The sequence below is a fragment of the Onychomys torridus genome, chromosome 2 (assembly GCF_903995425.1).
Source record: "Onychomys torridus chromosome 2, mOncTor1.1, whole genome shotgun sequence".
NCBI classification, from domain to species: Eukaryota; Metazoa; Chordata; class Mammalia; order Rodentia; family Cricetidae; genus Onychomys; species Onychomys torridus.
The window spans coordinates 48,028,594-48,051,174 of record NC_050444.1 but is presented as its reverse complement, the minus strand read 5'-3'; the positions used below and the strand labels follow the sequence as shown (position 1 = coordinate 48,051,174).

Sequence of the window (22,581 nt, the reverse complement as noted above, 5' to 3'; positions counted from 1 at the left end):
CGTTTCTGTTACAGCAGAACTTTTGGTTTGCTGTACCAAAAAGCCTCACCTCAGAATGAGGGTTAAATTACCATATTGAGCTGCCATAAAGCTCTTAGGAAAAACTCCTGTGCAGCTATTAGGTACTGTCTCAAAGGAGTCTGCATTGATTTGCCAGGAGTCAAAAGTGGTGTGGTCTGAGCTCTCTTTCTTTCTAGCTTTTCATTGGAGCTGATACTCATCACCAAACTCACACCATTTTCCCTCTTGTTAATTTTTTAAAGCTGCTTTTTTTTAAGTTTACCGTGAGCAGTTTTTAATATCAATGTTTCTCTCTTGAATTTGAAGCCCAACTCAATCTCACAAACTTTGTTTTCACACCTGAAGCCATCTCCCAGTATAAAGTCTATTTCCCCTTGTTTTCTAAATGGTTTTAAAGTAATTTGTTGATAAACAATATTAGTGTTTTAACTATCTCCTGAGAGGCAAGCTGTTTGTCTGTTCTTAGTCTTTGGGAAGTAAAGTTAAGCTTTCTAGCACTGCTTAGAAAATAAACTTCACTTTGAGCTTAAAAAGCAGTTTTGTTGGGCAGTACCGACATTTTGACCTGAAAAACTGTGTTTCCCATAGTGCCTTTCTCTATGTCGTCTCTATGTTATGAATGACCTTACAGACTATGTTTCCCATGTTGCTTTTTGAGTACACCACTTCTGTTACACTTAGTATGGCTATAGTCAAGTTTCTGCTTTAGCTCAAGGGATTTCTGAGTCAAGTTTTGCTTTTACCATAGAGATCGGGAGATTTCTGTTCTCCCTGAGCTGGCAGTGACAGGTGTTTTGTTTTTTGTATTTGTTTTTTTCCTTTTTTTTTTTTTCTCCCTGATATTGTCCCCATAGCGAATCACTCCAGTCTGTGCGCTCTCAGACTTGTGTTTTAGTACCAGATGCAAAAACCCTTCAGGGCTTGCTTGCTCCTCCACCTTACCAAGTCAGTGAAGGAAAATGAAACTAAAGGTTTTTCAGTGATATTTTCTCCCAGATAGTTCTGAGTTTTGTCATGGCTTATCTCCTCGCTCAGAGACAAAGCCCCTGACTCAGCGGTAGCAGCAGCCACAGTCAAGGCTCAATTTTATTGCTTCCTCCGCACCAGCAGCTTCTCCTTGTCAGGGACGAATCTGCCTACCTAGACAGCAGAGCTCTCTGCAGCTGTCTGCCTGCACTTGCCTCAGCATCTATGGCTAGGTTCTAGCTGCAGAGGAATTTCTGACTGCTATTTTTACTGGCTTGAAGGAAATACCAGGAGAGGTTTTGCCATTCCAAGAGGTGTGGGTTTGTTTTGTCTTAGAGCAAATCACATGTGATTTTCCCATAGATGTTATTTCCAGGTGAAATAAATTTTTCTCTTAGAAAAAAATCTGAGAAGCAAAGACCTGAAAAGCTTTTTAGTTTTTCAGAGGGAGAAATTGCTAAGGTTTTCCAAGAAAGCTTTCAGTTTTTGAGAGAGACTACCAAGTTTTTTCCAAGACTTCTCTTCTCTAAACTTCTGACTTCATAGTCAAAAGGTAACAGACCCTGTTTGAATGGTGTTGTACAAGTTTTCTCAGGCACTGCTGGCAGAACAGATGGTTTTGCCTCTCCCATGTCCACCCCAGGGAAAAATCTTTCCTTTACTGCTTGGGACTGTTCATAGGCCAAAAGCTTACATAGGAATCTTTTTCTCCCAATCTTTTCTCCTCTTTGATAGATTTTTTTCCCTCTGTTTTCCCCCCCAGGATTTTGTGCTCACAATCCCATAGTTGGAAGTCAAACGCTTCTGTCTTGTTGCTTATCTTACTTATCCTACTACATTTTTTTTCTTATAATCATTCCTGCATTACACTTTATATATTTTTCTTTTTATCCTAAGTTTTCTTTACAGTATATTTCTACCCTACCTTACATTTTGTCCTTAATTTTTATAAGTAGAATAAGAAAGACACCTTGATAGGGACATATATCTATGCTGCATCCTCATGTTCCAACTTTGGCACTTTGGTGCCTAACCTTCACTCCTGAGAATAAAAATTCCTCCCTTATTTTTCACTACAAAACTGGACATGTCCAAGTGCTTCTCACAGTGTCAACTCCCCAAGTTTTTGTCAAGTCCCTGGGTCTCTGTTTCTGGAGCCATCTGTGGGAGAACTGCTCCCACTTTTTCCCCCAGAGTACTCTGGAGCAGGGAGAAGTGAGAAGTATTTAGATAGAAATATAGAGGAGAGACAGATAGAAACATAGGCACCAACAATCCCCTTCTGTCTCTTCTAAAGGGCTATTTGTAGAAATGCCAAGGATTGGAACAAAAGACCTCCCCCTGCACAGCCAAGTGCAGCCCTTTCAAAACATCTGGTAACCATCCACATGGTCAATCCATCCCCTTATGCAGCTCTGCTGTGTAAAGCAAGTTCAAATCTCATTAGAAAACCTCTGTGGACCCCAACAATAGTTATACAGTAATGGAGATGCAAAGGAGAAAGGAGAAAGAGAGAATGCAATGGTAGGGCTGAACGTTTTCACTCATCCAAAATTGAAATCAAAATTGAAGTCCACAGGCAAGAAAATCAGAATGTCCTTTCATATTTTTATCTTTCTCTTCTTCTTGTCTCTAGTGGGTCACATGTCTATGGAAGAAAGCTAAGGTGAAATTGTAAATGTGTTTTGCTCTTTCTCTTTGCTTGGATTTAAGGAATTTTACCTCCCATTCTTTTCCATTTCACAACCGTAAAATCAGCTTACAGAAGTATTGTTATTGCCAAGTGATGAACCAAATATGAGAAGATGACACTAAAACTTCTAAAAGGCATATTGAGGTGTGATAAAGATGTCCCATTATGACTTCTCCAGGGTTTTGAAAGACCTGGGAGAAACAACATCTTTAGGACATGACAGGATGACTACACTTGTGAACTCATAGTGGCTGAGGCTGCTTACAGAAGACCTCTTAGTATTGTAACATCCCCAGTCAAGCCAGGCAAGAGCTTCCAATACCACCTACTGAGCAGCTGACAGTCAATGGCTGCTGAAGGAGAGGCAGTCTGTTTCCTTTAGTGGGGTGTCCCCTGGTAGGTCAACTGTACTGTAGTGGATGGCCTCAAACCCATGAGTACAAATCTGTCTTGGTGGGTTATTATATTAGTTACTTGTCTATTGCTGTGATAAAACACCATAACCCAGGCAATTTATAAAGAAAGTGTTTAATTGGGATAGTGGCTCCAGAGGATAAAAGTGGCTCCATGATGGTGAAGCAGAATCATGATAGTGGGAACATCTGAGAACACTCACATCTCAAACTACAAGCAAGGAGCAGAGAGCACCCTAGGGATGACAGGAGGCTTTTGAAACCTCAAGCTTTCCCCCAGTGGCATGCCTCATCTAACAAGGTGTGTTTGTTAATCTGTAACTAATCCCTAATCTTTTCTTAACTGTTCTAAGAACTGTGGACCAATTATTCAAATGTATCAGCCTATAGAGGCCACAATTGTTCAAACTACTACAGTTAGGAAAAAACAAAGTCGGAACATTTGAAATTGAGGTGGGAGTAGGGATGGATCAAGAAAGGAGTGAAGGGTGTGGGTAGTGGTTAATATCAAAATACAATGACTGTGTGTGTGTGAAATCCTCAGTTATATTAAAATTACATAAAAAGATTATATTAAATGTGAAAACATGAGGGATATCCTAACCATATATGAGGAAATCTGTATCTTAGCTAATTCTCAATAACCACCTCTCAACTAAGCAGGTACTACCATTTGCAAACTTTTACTGTTTGCTTGTGATAAAGACAGGAGTGCTAAGTGGCATATTAGTCTTCATCAGTCTTTTTCTTTCCATGTTCTTTAAGTGATAAACAGTAGGCAGATTTATCTGGTGCACTGCTGCATACGCCTTTTGGAGCTGGGTGTATGGTCTCTTGGCCCTTATGGAAGAGATCCTTCTCTTGCTCTTATCATTAGGTAGATGTGAAATCAAATATTTTCATTAGCATGCATGCTCAACAGGAAGGAGTCTAACAAGTCAGGGACACTATCAAATATTAATTACCACTAAAATTTTACTTTTACTCTTGTTTATGTAAAAAGATACAGGAAGAGATAGAAGGTTTTCATTAATATTTAGGCCTGGCTTGTTGTATTAAAAATGTTTTCACACTGCATTTACAACTGAGAGCGCATTTATTTTGAGTACATTTGTTATATAAGACATAATTATGTAAATTAAAATGTCTAAATTATTCTAAAAACTAAAATCCTTTAGCAGATGAAAGATTACTACATTTTAAAAAGCAGCATGTATGCACATGAGTGGGTACACACACACACACACACACACACACACACACACACACACACACACACATGACCTCCTTTCTTCCACTTCTCTGTCAAGGAGTACAGAGGCTCTTCCTGTATTATTTGAGGAGAACTTTACTAGACTCCTCTTTCCACCTGTGTCTTTACACACATCATCCACTTGCTCCCTGCCTGCTGCCTATCCCCATTTAGTGAAGATTACGAAAATCAAGGTTTACAAGAATCAGTCAATAATACTCATTTGTATTTACTAAATGTGTGACTTCATCTCCTAGTTCTTGGAGTGTAGGAGGAGGCACTAAAGGCAGTTTCTATATGTATTTGAATCATTGCAGTTTAAGAATAAATAGCCAGGATTGGTTTGCAGCCTGATACAGTAAACAAACCTATCGTAATAAGATGGGAGAAGGGGTAATGAAGGCTAAGCCCTTTTTTGCTATCTATGTATCTATCCATCCATCCATCTATCAATCAATCATCTATCCATCTATTATTTGTCTACCTACCTACTTACCTACCTATTTAATTTTTAATGTTGGCTAAAGAGGAAAACCTGTACTAACTGCAGCCCTGCCCTTCACATTTACAACCTTCTCAAATCACTAAGATAATCTAGTACAAATATTGTTGGGTTTTTTTGTTTGTTTGTTTGTTTGTTTTCATCCTTCTTTAGCTGGTCAACCCCAGAGAAGAACAAATACTTTAATCCAGGCAGCAGATTCAAGGGACGGGAGAAGGTTGCTCATCCTGAGCTCCCCGTTGTTGCCTTCTGGCTGGACAATTGGTGCCAAATAGCGCCCAGGGAAACAAACAGCAATAGAGAACTGGATAGATGCGGTTGATGCACGTACAGAATCACAGTTTGACCGAAAAGGAGAGTGGAGGAAGGTGACAGGCTGAGAGTCTGCATCTGGGAGCCTCAGCAATGGAACCAGCGGCTACGTGTACATGCACAGGTGCCACAGGCCTGACGCCCAGAGCTCTGTCTTTGCAGCCTCCCAGCTCAGCACAAGCGGCAGCTTGCTGAAACTGCAGCCGCGGCAGAGCGTGGGTATTCCCAGCCACCTCTACCCGAGGAAGAGCCAAAGGAAAGGGCGCGAAGGGGGGGAAGCATGGCGTGCCAAGGGTTTGGGGCAAGACCCACAGCCTCATCTCGGAGCTCCTCTGGTGAGAACCTGTACTTGGCGTCTGTGCTCTTCCCTTCTCTTCCCAACTCTCGGTGATCATCTCCATCTCCCCTCGCGCATCCCTCCCCCGCCCCCTTCCTGGCTTTCTTTGCTCTCCCTCCTTGCCGCGTGCCTGCTCCCCTCCCCCTCGCCTGGCTGCTCTGGGCAGCAGCAGCCTCAGCAGCCCCGGAGATGGGCAGAGAGCGCGCAGGGCGCTGCAGCTCTGGAGCAGCGGCTCTCCCCGCCCCCGGTGCCCTGCGCCCCTGCTGCCGCTCTCGCCGCCTGGCTGTCCCCCGACTCCAGCTCTGCTTCTAGGACAGCGCCGCCACCGCCGCAAGCCCTCGTCCCGCCGGCGCTGCGCTACCCTCAAGCGCCCTGGATGGCGCTTTCCCTCGTTGGGATGGAACTGGTGAGTACCAGAGAGTCCCGGGTGTCAGGCACAGGGCTGAGCTCCCACAGAACATCTTTAGAGGCGAGAGGCACCCCAACCACCTGCTGGGAGTCCTCTTGGCACAGGGTCTCCAGCAGGTCTCCGGGGACATTTGGTTTCAACTCCATCAGCCGGGAACCTGAACCCTTTCTCTTCCAGAGATAGCTGCTTGTAGATTTAAGTCCCTTGTCACCCTTCGGCCCTCTGGCTGCTACCCTCACTCACGCTGCAGACAGCCCCTGCCTGGCCTCACTTCAAACAGGGTCGTTGCAGCCCTCCTCGTCCCTATGTCTTTCTGAATTCCCTCTTCTGCCGCGCGCTGTCTTGCGGACCCAGCTTTCTCCATGAAGTCCTCCCCTGACCCGCCTCCCGTCAAAGCCTGACCACAGAGCTGCTGGTCCTGCCGTCCCATTCCTTCTCAGAGTGAGTAGTCTTAGTGAATTCTGACCTCATTCTCTCCATATGATGCTGCCTCCCAGCTTTTCTGACACTCACCTCAAGACTGACACTGATAGGGGGTGATCCTCCCTTCCGTGTGTTTGTGTCTCTGTACCTGGACTGTTCAGGGGTGATCAAGCAAGAAAAGGGAAGGACAAAACCGCAAACCTTGCGGGACTAAACTTTTGTCACTGTTTCAAAGTGCATAACTATTTATTTACCTTGTTTAGATTCCCTCTTGTCTGCGGGCTTGTTAGCTGGGTACAGGAAAGGCACCTTATTTTACCTGTTTTTCCAGAATCGGTCTTCCTTTCAGGTCTAGGGCAGAACATCCACATAGCCTAGTTGTGACTCGCCCTCAGCCACGCCACCCAAAGCTCATCAACTCTTGAGGTTAAGCAGATTTTTCTTGAAAGAGGACAGGGTGGCAGCAGAGTTAGCCTTTGGAATCTTTTTCTGAAATTTCAATAAGCCAAAGCCCCATTTCTTTTTGCGTTTAGTGCCTAAGAGGGGAATGTTGTGCAGACGACCTCCACATCATGCTCTTCAGGTGTGGTGTAGTCTCTGGCCAATCCTATGGGATTTCTGTATGAGCTTCCTGAGTGCAGCAGCCTTTCCTGCTGAAACCAGGTTCCTTGTGTCTGTGGTTGTCTTGAGGGAGAATAGGCATTGTGTTCAGATAATGAATCTGACTAAGAGGGGATAAAGGAAGGAGGATGATAATTTAAACACTGCAATTTGTATCAAGATTTCTGTGTATTTATTATGTTAAAATAAGGCTCCACACAACTTATGATTTATATTTAAACAACTTGTAAAATATTAATTTTGAGGTGGCATTTTACTGCACAGAACTGAACATAGGGTTAATGTTTGAAACATAGAGTTAAGAATATACAAAGAAATGTATGAAACTTTGAAAGGTACCCTATTGAAGCACGGGCTGTGTAAATACAAGTTTCTTGATATTTATAGAAGCAGTTTTCGGGGAAGAAGACTTGAATTGCCATCCTCACCTTTGCAGCTAATAGAGGCAGTTCTCGCTTTACAAAAAACAGCAGGGAAAGCCAATCAATTGTATGAGGAGTTTGTTTAGCAAGGATTGCCTTCAAAATCCCACCTTTTGCATTATCAGGCATTTTACTTCATTTTGTTTCCTTTGTAGATCCCTGTCTTGTGTAGTCTGGGCAGGAGCACAGTGACCAGCAGTGGTTGTCAGTAAATGTGTGCAGATATGTCGAAACTCCCAGGGGCCATGAATGCTAACTTTACTTTTTGTTTTCTAAATATGGAAATTTGCTAAATTATACGTAGTGTGGAACTAAGAAGAACACTCAAAACAATATTTAAGTTTGCAATTGCTGCAGATGTTCATGTATGATATGTTGTGTGGACAATAAGTGAGTTAGACGCTGAATCAAAGGATCTCTTAATTTTCCCTCCAGAGATACTTACCTTTTGTGTAGTAATGGGGTAATTTGTATTAAAGTATATCCAAAAGTAATGAGTCTTTACTAAAAAAATAAATCACAATTGGACAAAGTAAAGGAAGGAGTAACGCTGACTGCTCTGGTCTTGTGATAAGCATAAATTCAAATCAATGTATTCTAACATAATTCTAAATTTCTGTCACAATATTAAAATTGTCTCAGAATTATCTAATTTGTCATAAGGTATGGCAAAGATTTTTAAGAATTCTTTTATTTTGCTTATTTTTATTTTTCAAGAATTCTTATAAAGAACTCAAGAACCTTCTGGGTTTAAAGTTCCTATAGTTAGTAAGACTATGCAAAACAATCAAATAGAACAGGTAAAGACACAGGTGCACTGATATTGGACTGGTACATTGTTGAGTGTATTCTTAATTATGTACCATCAAGAGGACAGGTCTAAAGTAAATATTTGCCTTGGGAAAACATTTTAACAATTGTGTAAATGACATAGGCATTTCATCAACAAGTTGTCATTAGTTGAATGCTCCATGTAAATTATTTTACTGAGAGTGCAAGGTAAAAAGAGAAAAAGGGTGAGGAAAAGGAAGCATGGAGGGAAGACAAAGAAACTGGGATAGTGACTTGAAACGAGGAAACCTGAATACAGTTCCTATTATGGTGGTGCTTTAGGTAACAGCAGTTTTCCAACTTGATTTTTTAGAAGCCTCTTAATTTCAGAAATAAAAATGCAAAACTTTTCTTTTTAATGAAGTGGTTATTTATTTCTTTCTCTAAAATTTGAGAGTCAAAGGAAAATTCAGGTAAACTATCTAATTGAACTAAATTCTAGACAAAATGTAAAACCATAACTTAAGTCAATGAATATATAAACCAATACCTAAGTTTACAATATCTTGTGCTGGCTTATTTATGTTGATGGATATCTCTTTCAATTTTATTTATATTTGCACTTTATTTAATACACAGTAGTCTATATATTATAACATACAAATTTTATGAGTTCAAAAAACAACCAATATCATGAATAGTAAATCATTGTATAAGCATTCATAACAGTTTTTGTTTCTAGTCTATACAGTAATATTTAACAACAAGACTTCTCAGGAAACTAAATAGAGATGACTTTAAAACTAGCATAGTTATTCCACCAAAGTTTCAGTTTTCTAAGATGCGTGTTTAAGATTCCTATGTAAATAAGCATTTTCTTTGATTTCTTGCCACGTGCCAATAATTCCAGTATTTGGGAGGCTGAGGCAGGAAGGTCATGAGTTCAAGGTCAACTTGGGCTCACTCAAACAAAACAAAACAAAACAAAGGCACGCACCAACAAAACAAGACATTTAAATTTTGTGCTGTGATTTGAGACTGCTTGAAATATAACTTGATTCATTTAATGGCAAATGAAATAACTGGTAGAATTTAGATGTTGATTGGAGGATCTGAAGGAAATTCTGTTGCCATTGTTTTGATTATGATTTACCTAAGGTTCTGAAGTAATAGAATTCAAATCCAAGTCTCCTCTCTCCATGTGGTGCCTCTCTTTCGATGGCATTACAACAAGCCCCTCATTTGTAAGGCAGGGTTATTCAGTTTCAGCACTAAAGAAAATTGGAAGCTAAACATAATGAAAGGTCCTTTCTGCTTCAAAGTCCACCTCAGTGCTTAACTTTTAATGATCAGAGTACACCTCAGTGCTTAATCTTTAATCACCACAGTTGCTGACAACCATGCCTCCTGACATGTTTTTGTCACTTTATTGTTACATCTTGGTAAACATTTTAAAATTATACAGTAACTGGGCTACCCAAAATATTTCATATTTTATTTTTCATTTTTTCTCATCGATTATGCACTTACACAGTGTAAGTTTCTTTTATAGTAATAATATACCACACAGTCTGTGGTCTACATTATAAATCTCTCCAAACTATTTCCCAAAAATACATTTTAACATTCCAACAAAGTTTTATCTTTTTTTCTAACATCCAGTTGTTACCATTCAATAAATGTTCCTTATCAAATAAGACAGGGATTTTAATTACTTAAGTTTAAATACGCATGTTCCATTTTACTTCTTAGAAACAGTTGATTGGAAGATGTTCCAAAAGCAGACACTAGCTTCTTTAAGTGAGGAACAGAATTGAATTTGTAGTTTCATCTGTGTGTTTACCTAATTTTTATTTCACCACAAAGCAAGTTTACACATCTATGTGCTTATTTTTCACTTTGATGTTTGTGTCCATAGACTAAATATCTCGGGTAGTCAGGGAAGAAAAATCTGTTTCACAAAGTTCAAAACCAGTTCTGATAATCCTGGCCTCCGTAAATTTCTCTTCATTGACAGGGAGCAACAGGAAAGTGAAAGAATATGTCAGTAAGGAGCCATCCTTATTACTGGCTAAATAATAAATTGTCAGATACCTTCTCTCTCAGACATGGTGGATCATCATTGTCATCTTCACAAGGAAAAAAGAATAAATATGTAGATAACTCAGTAAGCACATGGAACAATATTCTAATATCTGAATGTAGCTGAAGTGGAGGTGGTTAGTAGAATCAACACGCTGGATTGTTTGGTGGCTTGCTCAACAGATGAGGAACCAGGTTTGAAGGGTTTCTTGTTAAAGGAACTTGTCTTTGAGCCCTTTAGAAGGCAAATTTGTCTAACAGGAGCATTGCATTTCTACAGTTTCCATGACCTAATTTCTTTGCAGTGCAATACATCCTTCATTAACTGAGATCTTACTATACTGTAAGACCTGATGTGATGAATACAAACAGATGAAAGAATATGACGTAAGATCTGACTTCAAACATATTACAGTTTAGCTCAGGAAGCAGCTTATAAATGAGAAAGATTGATGAAATGCTGGCTGCCCTAAAGTAAGGCAGCCTTATCTTCTTGGAAGAGATGATCCAAGAAAAATTAAGAAGAACACAACGTGAGCAAGTCTTCATTGCATTTATTGAGAGAGAAGATATGTCATTCTTAAGGTTCAATATGAAATTAATACATTTCCTTAAAATTTCTTTAATACATACATTAAAAGCGCATGACTTTGTTGCTGCCTATACTTAAATATAATGTCAAAAAAGTTCTGACAATACAGACATTTATCATGTAATTTTAAACAAATATATCTGCATATTTATAATCCTTACAAATAAACACATTTTGTAATTAGGTTACAAGGTAAATTTCCAAGGGAAATGTAACTAATTTGTATACTTTCATTTGTGATGAGAATTGCTGACTTTTTCTTTGTAGCAAGCATTCACAAGAAAGTAAGCAAATACATGACAAGAAGCTATAAATAATTCCTATGTTGTATCTTCACTACTTACAGTTCCACAAATGACTTCAATAAAACATATTTAAACTTAAGTAATTAAAATCCCTGTCTTATTTGATAAGGAACATTTATTAAATGGTATCAACTGAATGTTAGAAAAAAGTTGGAATGTTAAAATGTATTTTTGGGAAATAGTTTGGAGAGATTTATAATGTAGGCCATAGACTGGAAGATTCTTTTCATAGTCATCAAACTTTATAATATTGTAGCTATAGCAAAGTAATAGTTTGTAATAGAATCTTAGGGTACTTGAATAGTTTTGCATGAAAAAACTATTTCATGCACATGAATAATTTATTTCTTTTATGTTCACTGTTGGTTTCCCAAGAGGAATTAGAATGAATCTCATTTTTACATGAATCATATATGTCTATATGTATATACACACATTTATACATATACATACATATACACTCATATGTTTGTGTGTGTATGTGTGTGTGTAACAAATTTAAGAAATCATCACAGCAAGCTCTAATAATGTTGTAAAAGTATGTTGGTGACCTTGTTGCATGAATGTAACTTGATCTTTTACCTTTAGCAGGCTTTAGTAGAGAAAAGATGACCTTGACAGAGACCAAGACCCATTCTAGACTTTTAAGATGTGCAGTGTTTTCAATTGCATGAACAGCTGGGACTAAGGGACCAACAGCTGGATTCAGTGGGAGATAATCCACTCTGAGCTAATAAAGTTGATTAACTCTCTCACTGTCTCTGGAAAGCTGCTACATTAGGATATTGCCTAGCTTGCTGCCAATGGCCCTTTAAAGTCTATAATCACATCTGTGGTCTTTCCTTCTCCTATAATATTTAAGCAATTTCTATTGGACCATATGGGAAGAAAAAAAAAAAAAAAAAAGAAATCACACAATCTACTTATGTCTTGTTAGCATATATGACATGTGTGCTTGCCCAGTTTTGATCGTCTTTTGGTACTTAAGAGATGTAGCTAGTTTTTCTGGTCCTGCCTGGCCCAGGGTCAGGACAAATATTTCACCCGCCAGTCCCGAAGCTGCTCAGACCCAACCAAGTAAACACAGAGAGACTTATATTACTTGTAACCTGTATGGCTGTAGCAGGCTTCTTGCTATCTATTTCTTTTATCTTAAATTAACCGACTTCTATTGATCCATACCTTGTCACATGGTTTGTGGCTTACAGGTACCTTATATCTTCCTTGTCATGGTGGTGGCTGGCAGTGTCTCTCTGCCTCAGCCTTCCACTTCCCAGAATTCTCTTCTCTCCTTGTCCCACCTATACTTTCTGCCTGGCTACTGGCCAAATCAACATTTTATTTATACAGAGCGATGTCCACAGCAAAGAGATGATAAAGAATAAGCACATGAAATGTTACTTTTTACTTTACAACACTGTTAAACAGATTCACAAAACTTCATCACAAGGTGGTGTTGGTTCCTTGCCTTTCCTGCTATGATCCTGATATAAACCAGGAACTGTATCTCAAATCCTTTATTTTCTACAGATACAAGTAAAAGTGAGCGGAGCATCTGTAGCCAATGTACCCAAACCTTCTCCTCACTGAGTGTCCTGAACATACTCACACATGTGCATATTCACTTAAAAGGAAATGAATTTAACTTTTATCTTATGGGCTTTCCTGTATTTCCTAGGAAATACTATCTAAGTTCTCACCAATACCAGGGGCTGAGAGATGGGTCACGTCTGCACAGGGCTACTGATCCCAAGAATTTCTTTCTTTCATCATTCTGATTTTCCAGTGAGTCACTTTCATCTGAACTCTAACTCAAGTGGACAGAGACAAAGAGCCCACATACGTGTACATGTGTACATGTGTCGTCACACATCCATGATTTCCACAGATTTTTTTCTTTGTATTTTTTTTTACTTAGGAAAATCTCCCATCTCCCTGAGAATACAAAAGTCATTGAATTGGAAAAGGTCCCTGAACAAAGAGAGAGAGAGAGAGAGAGAGAGAGAGAGAGAGGGAGAGAGAGAGAACAATCAATCAAACAAACAAAACAACTTCTGAGAACCTGATTGTCACTTATCAAAGACTCCATGGTTGCCAGATAGAATAACCTTAGGTGGGGTTTAGCCATAAAACAATGTATTGCTTGCAATTTTATTTTAGCAAATATATTTCAAAGTAATATATTTCATGGTTTTTCTCACAGGAAACAATCAAGGTTCTTATAATGGACATGGTAAAGTCCCCCTCCCCACTGAATGTATGTGTTCATTTTTCTTATTACTGTCACAGAATGTCAGAACTCTAAGCCTATCAAGGACAAATCTTACTGCTAATATTATTAGGGCTGTACATGTGAGACTGCTCCTTCTATTGAAGAGGGCATGTTTCTGTTAACAGGAGAATTAGAAACAGTTGGGATGACATTCTGACATCTGCATTTTACTTATTTCCTATTCATTACACTGAAATAACTTCCTTGATTTATTATCAGTACAGACAAAAAATAGTATAGAAGACCATTTATTGTTCACTGTGTGTTTGTTATTGACTCCTATAGACTCACTTAAATCCTATGAGAAAACCAGCAAGGACCTCAACCATCCACATGCAGAAAGAATGTAGGTGATGTCACCTTCAACATTTTATATTTATTATTGTCAACATCTTTGAAGTCTGAAATTTAAACTCTTCTTGTTCCTTAGCTCAAAAACCTTTCATACTTTCACAGATATTCACAAAAGATTTTAGATTTCTAGGTTAGGGAGAAAGGAAGGTTTGTAATTCTTAGAAGTAGCAAATAGGATCAACATTTTTGTACTGGTTTCCAGAGCTCAGTTTTCACTAAACATACCCTCACATGTCTACACATTACAAGAAAGGCACAGCAACTTAAAAATGCAAATCTTTTGTAATTGATACTAAATGTGCCTCCCTTTGTTCCAGAAGGAGATTCTATTTATGACTTCCTGGAGTGCTTGATTTACAAACTTCTTCTAAAAACAGTTGAAAGTAAGCTAGTTAGTGATTCATAAGAAGTGCAGAAATATGAAAGACTCATGCGAAATTATCTCTCAGTAATAGCAAAGAACTTCAAGAAATGCTAATTTTAGCCGGGCTCCTTTTCTACCACATGCTATATGTGAATCCTAATGATAAGATGTTTTGCACATGGGATCCCTGAGATTTCTGAATCACCGAGCTTTTAGAACAAGTATGTTGCATTTAAATTGCAGTTTTAGATTTTAGATTATTTCCTCCCAACCATATATTGTTAAAAAGAGATTATACCATTGAAAATTCCTGTGCCAGTAAGTACAAATTTGAGGCACAACCATAGACTATAAGAAATATATATTTTACCTGTATAGATTATAAATAAAACTCACCAAAACATTTAATGTTCATATGTGCTCATGTTCTTAAATTTCTTCAATATGTTATCCTTAGAAATTTGCCTAATTTTCCAAATAATCCAAAGCAAATAAATTATGTCCCTTGAGAATATTATAATTGAAACAATGCCTTGGGGGTCATAATGACCTTTCTTTTTAGTAATAATTATTTACATATATAAAATGCTTATTTTTGTTTGTGACACATAATTAAGTCTTAAAGTTTTATTTGACTTTATATACTTTTAGAAGTTGAGATAAGACTCACAAAGCAAATGAGTAATGAGTAATTGGATTTATGTTATCCAAGATTGACTTCAGTTTTCAGATTCCCAAACTGGAATCTCCATAGTTGCAAACTTCTCTTTTTTTCAGATGAAACTGAGGATGAGGATGCTTTTCAGTTTTCCTTTGTGTCTTTCTTCATTTCTTTCTCACAATGTTTTGCTCTTACACTGAGACATCTGCTGCTCACACTACTCCATCTCCATCACTGAGGCACTAACTTTATAATCTGCAGAAACCATTTCCTTCCTCTTATGTACCATCTTCCAATTTATTCTGTTTTGAAATGGTCATTCACACTCTACAGACCATAAAATCATAACAAAAAATCCAACCTCTAAGGGACACAGCATTTTCTTCTATGAAGGGAGAGTGGAGGTGCTGATGTGATGATGGTCTCTGGCTCTTATTCTCTTTTGCTGGCTGCTATGGGTTGATGAATTAGTCACTTAAAATCTCACTGTTAATTTATTTTTTTTATTCTACACTATTATCGAACGTTAAAAATTGCAAGTTCTTGCATTTTTATTGAAAATATATTTTCCCACAATGTTCGTAATTAATATGCCCTTGATAATTGTTTTGCTTCTACAATGTTTCATTCCTTTCCTGACATGATTATAAGGGTGCTACATAAACATGGTAGAATGTATGGTAGTTAGGAGAATACAAGGGTTAGAGTGAATCAGAAGGCTAGTATATTTCCATGGGAACCATGAATGGTGAAGCAGTAAGTTCATTGACAGGAGACTTTGGTCAAAATCTTGTGAAAGTATGATCAGGTGAACATAAATTGCAGTGTGATAACATAATAGAGATGATAAAACCAATTACAGAATGATAAAGTCAAAAATAAAATCTGTCTAACATATACAGCTTCACAGAGACAGCACACATAGAGAAAGGAATATAAATCTGTAACTGCATACAAATGGACTCAAAGTCTCATAGAATTAATAGTTAAGAGAGTAATGTCAAATTTTGTAGGATCTATATGACTCTTATTCCCTATATATAGAACACTTGGTTATTAAAAATGTACAATTAGATTATATTTAGAAATTCCTAAAATACTGGGTAACACTAAGTTCTCATTCAACAAATATCAAAGAAAATCATTTTATTTTTGCTTAAACAGTTAGGAAGTGATACTTAGATCATCCAGTTATTTAATTAGCAAATCTAGTGGCACTAAGAAATTTGGACTTGACTGGTGGGTGTATAATTATATAGAAAGTAGCATATAATGAGTAGTTAAAAATATAACTAGAATCATATTTATGTGAAAAAATTAAGTGAGCCTTTAAAAAAGCAGTTTTCCCTTTTATTTATAACAAAGCTGGTGTGGTATAATGTTTTTCACATTTAATAAATGACTTTTATTAAAAGTCATCGGCTGATGGAGGGTCTCTCTTGATAAAATATTCTGGAAAGATTGTAATCATTCCCACACAGTGATTGCTAGAACTGGTTCTTGAACCCAATCAAACACTTGAGTTCATTGGGCCTATAAATGTTCAGGTTGTATAAAGGTCTTTTCATGGAGAAATGGGTCATCAGTTCATGATATGTGTGGAAAAGCCCAGAGGAGGATCTTACCACAGTAGAGATGTTCATAGAATCAGTATGGTCTATATCACCTAGTAACACATGAAGTAAACTTTTGAAAAATAATTGAAAACAAACATATGACAAAAATTCAAGAAGCATTTTCCAAGAACTCAAGGACAGTGTCAAACCATTACACCTACAATTAAAGTTCCAGAGAAAGACCAGACAGAAAAAGGAAAAACACTAAAAAGGAAACAGAAATTTCCTTATAGAAACAGGAGATAGGCTAGACATTTTTTTCAATGGGTTCTCCTAAATAGTAATCAAATCATAATTCTAAAGAGTCAAATGTTGTGGAATATTAGTTTAAGATGTGTTACATTTGTTTATGCTGTCCTTTATTTGTTTAGTGATGCAAAGATGTGTCACATTCTTTTATATTGCATTTATTTAACTCTTTAAAGTTGTGTTACTTTAATTCCCTAAAATACTTTATTGGCCAGGCCTTCATAAGTAATAATAAGTCTCTGTGTATTTATTTGGGAACTATTTGGTGGGGGTGGGCAAAGAGCTAAAGAACAAGCAAACAACAAAAAAACTAAAGACAAAAGAACTAAAAACTAAAAACATGATAACTAAAAAAACAAGCAATTAAAATACATGTACCACTCTACACATTTGGATAAAATCAAAATCAAAAAGAAAATCTGAAAACAAGGGAGTACTATGGTGTATATATTAAGTGCTCTATTAGGAGAAAATAAGATACAGACAGAAACCTGGTTTTCCTACAGACAAGAAGAACTGCAGGGATAGTAAAATCAAGGTCAACATAAGGATGCTTTTTAATTGTCGCTGCTCCAAATAGCAGTTAATTGTTTATATATATAAATTCAAAGTATATGCTAGCACACCTGGGTGTTTGAAAATATATTGTAAATTTCTTGCATTTTGTCTGATGTGGTATATTACTTTGATGTAGTCTGTGATAAATTACTTACGGTTCTTGTAAAATTTAGGTCAAGTAACATTTTGAAGACGTAACTATTATGGTAGAGAAAATGGCATCACAAAAACAGAACCAATATAAAATGAGCAGACAAAAGAAAAAAATGGAGTTCATGTAGCTGCTGAGTAAAGTTAGTGAGCTAAAGAGCTAAGTAAATGCAGCAACCAGTGAACCACTATTTAATCAAGGTTTTAGAAAAGAAGTAAGCCCTTGATTTAGACTGTAAGTTATTTGGTGACAATCATGTCTCAGTAAATATTAATCAATTGTTAGAAGTGTTCTCTGTAGAGTATACTGATAATGGTTATGAATTTATGGGTTGAACGGTATATAGAAAAAAATCTTAATTTATGTTGAATCTAACATTGCTGTAAAAACAGTCTATTAACAACACATGAAATAAAAGTTAAAGATGAGTAAAAATAATTAATTAAAATTATTAACTAAACATTATGTTCTAAGCCAAAAACTCTTTCAAGGTCTTACTATTACTTATAAAAGAATAAAATTTAGAAACATAGGTTACTTGAAAATAGAAGGGTAGAAAATGGTGTATCATATTATTTAATGAAAAATGAAACACGAGTTTTTGTGTTAATATCAGTTAAGTAACACTGGACAAAGAAAGTGCATATGAGTGCATTTTATATATGATTGCAAAATTCAATGAGTGTCCAATTAAAGAATTTCTTAATTCAAGAAGCAAAATGGATCAAATTAAAAGGATAAAAAGATAAATCCAAAAATCTGTCTGAAGATTTCAGCTCTCTTGTCTCTGTAATCACAGATCAACATAAATAAATAAGAATACATACAGTAGCCGGGCAGTGGTGGTGCACACCTTTAATCCCAGCACTCGGGAGGCAGAGGCAGGCTGATCTCTGTGAGTTCAAGGCCAGCCTGGTCTCCAAAGAGAGTTCCAGGAAAAGCACAAAGCTAGACAGAGAAACCCTGTCTCAAAAAAAAATGTTGTCAATCAATTTGTCATAACTGTTAGTTAGAGAGCATATCATTCAATTGTAGGAGATGAAGAACTAAATCCAGACTATGTGAAGAAGTCACAAGTCAATTATGGGGAAAAACATAATAAAACAGGGTGTGCATTTTTGAGGACTCAGTTCAATACAAAGATATATGGTTAATAAAGCAGTATGTGATAAAATGGTCAACATTTTCAGTCATTAGGAAATTTAATAGCAATTAAAACCAAAGTAATATTTCACTGTACACCTACTAGAATAGAAAACAAAAACTACACAAACCTTTATCCTTATCAAGAAAGATTAGGATGATAATGCCACTTTCCCCTGGAAAACAGGGAAACATTTCTTTATAAAGCTGAAACATATACATACATATGACCCAGGAATACCATTTGCTTAAAATAGTATTTATTAACATAACATGTCAATATGTGTGTGAAGACTTATAATGAATATATGTATCCATAGTTTGCAAAATGGGAAAGAAACCTAAATGCCCATAAAAATCTAAATAAGTAACAAAATCAAAGTACTCACACAATGTCATATTTTTCAGCATTAAAAAATAATTATTTTATAGTGAAAAATTTCCATCAAAAGGATACACATTACACAATTAAATTTCATGACTTTTTGCAAAATCAAAACTTAGAAACAAAACACAAAGAAGTAATTTCCTCGGGTTTCTAATGGGAAGCTGAAGCTAATTCATAGTGTCAAGAGGACAATTTGGAATGAGGAAAAATGCACTGCATCTTCATATACATGGAGAGTTCATGGACAAACTTGCAGGTTACCACAACTAGTATGTGAACCACAAATCCATCATGCATCCAAACTAAACAATTTCCTTAAGGAGATTTAGCCTATGGCTTACCACTTTGGAGTCCTCTCTTTGAATACCTAGATATTTTAATTTGTAGTTTTTGTACTGGGTTTGTATTGTTCTAACACTGATTTAAGGAATTATACTGGGACAATATATTTTGAGACACACTGAGTCTTCAAGAACACTGATGTGTTTAAAAGGAAAAGTTTATGAAAACATATATTATGGTAATGTTCAGGGAAACGTTTCTCAGACTGGTGTAGCCAACAAGTTTCTCTTGTCCTGCATGGCTCCATGGTCAGGATGAATCTCTCCTATCTGTGTCCTGCAGCCAGCCACTTGGTTCCAAGTAAATACACAGAGGCTTATATTATTTACGAACTGTATGGACTATAGGTCAGGCTTCTTGCTAGCTAGCTCTTATAACTTAACTCAACCCATTTCTATTCATCTGTATGTTGCCATGTGGCAGTAGCATTACCAGTCTGCTGGCATCTTGTTGCTCCTTGGGCGGCAGACTGGAGTCCTCTCCTCTACCTCTCTTTTCTTCTACTGTCTCTCTTGTATTTTCTTGCCTGGTCCATCCTGCCATTCCATAGGCAAATGTAGCTTTATTTATTAGCCAATGGGAGTAACATATATTCATTCATAGCATACAGAAATAGATCCCATAGCAAACTTGTTCCCCAGAACCCCAGAGCAGTCATATTTGGTTTCTTATGTGTCATTTTGAATGAATAATTTGCTCCTTTTAAGTATAGAGAAATCAATGGCTTTCACTCTTTACATGCCATTCTATCTATGCTCTTATTTGGTTGCATTTTTAAAAGCCTATTTTATTAGTAGAGAATGTTTCCCCGTATAGGACATTCAAATCTTTAGGGAAGTAAAGAGCACTAAAGGGAAGGGCAGTAGGAAGCAAGAAATACATGCAACTAAACCTATTGTGTACTAAGGACCTTAGTAAATTCAGAGTATATTATTTCTTTACATAGCATTCTTTAGGAAAATTAAGTGAAGGAATTATATATATATATATATATATATATATATATATATATATATATATATGTGTGTGTGTGTGTGTGTGTGTGTGTGTGTGTGTGTGTGTGTGTGTGAGAGAGAGAGAGAGAGAGAGAGAGAGAGAGAGAGAGAGAGAGAGAAATATTTTAATGGTAAAAAGAAGTGAAGAAATTTCATATAATTTTCTAATTATGAAAATAGACAACAATAGAATTTACCCATTCTTTCTACATTCAGAACCCCTATTATTAACCAGCTATGAAAACTGGGTTTTATTTCATTTCTGTCTCTGTGTTCATGGCTGTTGCAGACTGTGCAACCAGAGAGATAAGAGCACCCCATTGAGATAATATGTTTTTATTTCTATTGGCCACTTGGGGAGGGACAAAAAGTTCACATTATTAGAGCAATTGTAGAAGAACCTCTGGTCATATTTACATGATGTTCAACCCAGCATGACAATATTTGACTCCCAGAAAGAAGTTTCGGTGTTGCCAGTCAGGCAAAGAACCAAACCTATTAAGAACAATCATGTGTGGTTTCTTGCCTTTTACATTGGGAGATGAAATTCTGTACAATTAATTAGACATTATAGAGAACAAAAAAAGGGAGGATGAAAGACAAACTATTCTGTAAGTAAAAGTAAGACAAATATTTAAACTTCACATTATCAGCCATTTCAGTAGCACTTTTAAGATTTGCTCTAAGATTTTCAATGTTATGTTGTGTTTCTTTGAACAAGGTAATTATACTAATTTTCAGGTAATGTATATTTATGTCTAATAATTTCTGAAAACTTTGGTAACAAGTTACACCTCTATTCTATTGAATAGTAATTATTGGCCTGATGGGATTGTAATCTCTAAAACAGGTTGTCATTATTTATAGGTAGAATAAAACCATGTGAAGGAATGACTCCTCATTCAGTTGAAGCAACAATGTCCACAAATCCACCAGTTACAATTACTTACATAGCATGAAAATTATCCAAATCCAGCAAGATTGTGCAAGGTCTATTCCTTATTCTTAGAGTTGTTTTCCTGAAGTGTACAAAAGACTTATTGCATTAGATCAGGAATATAAATAGAATATACCAGAAAGTATATTTTCCCAACAAATAACTATCAGCAACACACTTACTCAACTCTGCCTGACATACCAAAGTATAAGTCCTCATAGATATAGTCAAATAGAGGAAAACATATTTATGCATACATATAAAGATTCAGAAGACTATCCAATGTATAAAATATATACAAATATGATTGCATTCAAATGTGCAGGAACACACACACATTTATAGATGCCTTTACATTTGTAAATATATTAAAAAATACATGTATATATACATGTATTTACATATAAACACATATACATAGATAAACATTCATGACTACATATATATGTAATATATATACAGTTACATACTTACATTATGCAAATTTAAAATGTCCAAAGTTTGAGAATAAAATCTTCTAAATTTGCTGTAGATCATAACATAAAGGCTTTAACTTAGGAATGAAAACCTCAGAGACAGAAAATAAAACTATACAGACCTAAACAAAAGGAATTGTCTGGCTTCCATCAGTGGCAATTATCTGGTATTCTTTCATCTACATCCTTAGTCCTCATGAAATCACCCCATCTTTGCCCTCTCCATTACTCCATCAGCCACTTCATGAGAAGGCACTAGACAGAGGAAAGTTCTTACCAAATGGGGACGGGGCGACACCCTATCACTGTGAGTAGTAACAGTAGATCATTGTAACTGTTACACAAAGATCATTTGATTAGGCACCATTCAGCACTAATTCCCACTTAGTCCCTGCTGTACAGAGGAAATGATATTCAACATGATAGTAAACCTGCGCAGCAAAGAGGCAGGGGAAAATAAATAATAAATCAACAAGTAAATGGGCCGTAAAATACAATTTATGTAAAAAAAAATGGTTGGCATTCTAACACTATTTCCTTTCATTACTGCCTCATTCAGCACACAGCTATTAATCTGTATGTGAGCTTTCAGTGTAAGATAAATGACCTTGATTATTACATGAATCAAATGACATGAATCAATTTGAGAGACAAGGGAATAAAATGCATTTATTAGTTACTATTACTATGGGACAATTTAGTTCTGTGATTAGGAACCACCAAATATTTATTCATCCTGAAAAATAAATATTTATTTCTACTTTCTTCACAACTGCTAAATCTTGAAGGTAGTGAAGATACCCTTTGGAGGGAATAGATTAATAAATTATGGTATGTATGGACTATGGAATACCAATCAGTAATTTTAAAAAATACACTAACAAAGATGCAGGGGAAATCTTCATTGCATATTCCTAAAAGGAATAACTTAGTTTTTAAGGCTTGTACCATACA

The 22,581-nt window shown here is 36.5% G+C and overlaps 1 protein-coding gene across 3 annotated transcripts in view; it reads left to right on the top strand.

Annotated features, from left to right (window-relative positions):
- Positions 1-5,206: 5,206 nt before the first annotated feature.
- Fut9 (fucosyltransferase 9) overlaps positions 5,207-22,581 on the top strand; it is a 221,891-nt gene continuing 204,516 nt past the window's right edge. The window contains exon 1 of one of the 3 annotated variants that reach the window (XM_036178959.1): positions 5,207-5,494. The gene's annotated coding sequence lies outside the window, so the exon portion shown is untranslated. The other 2 variants (XM_036178957.1, XM_036178958.1) reach the window with 2 other exon arrangements.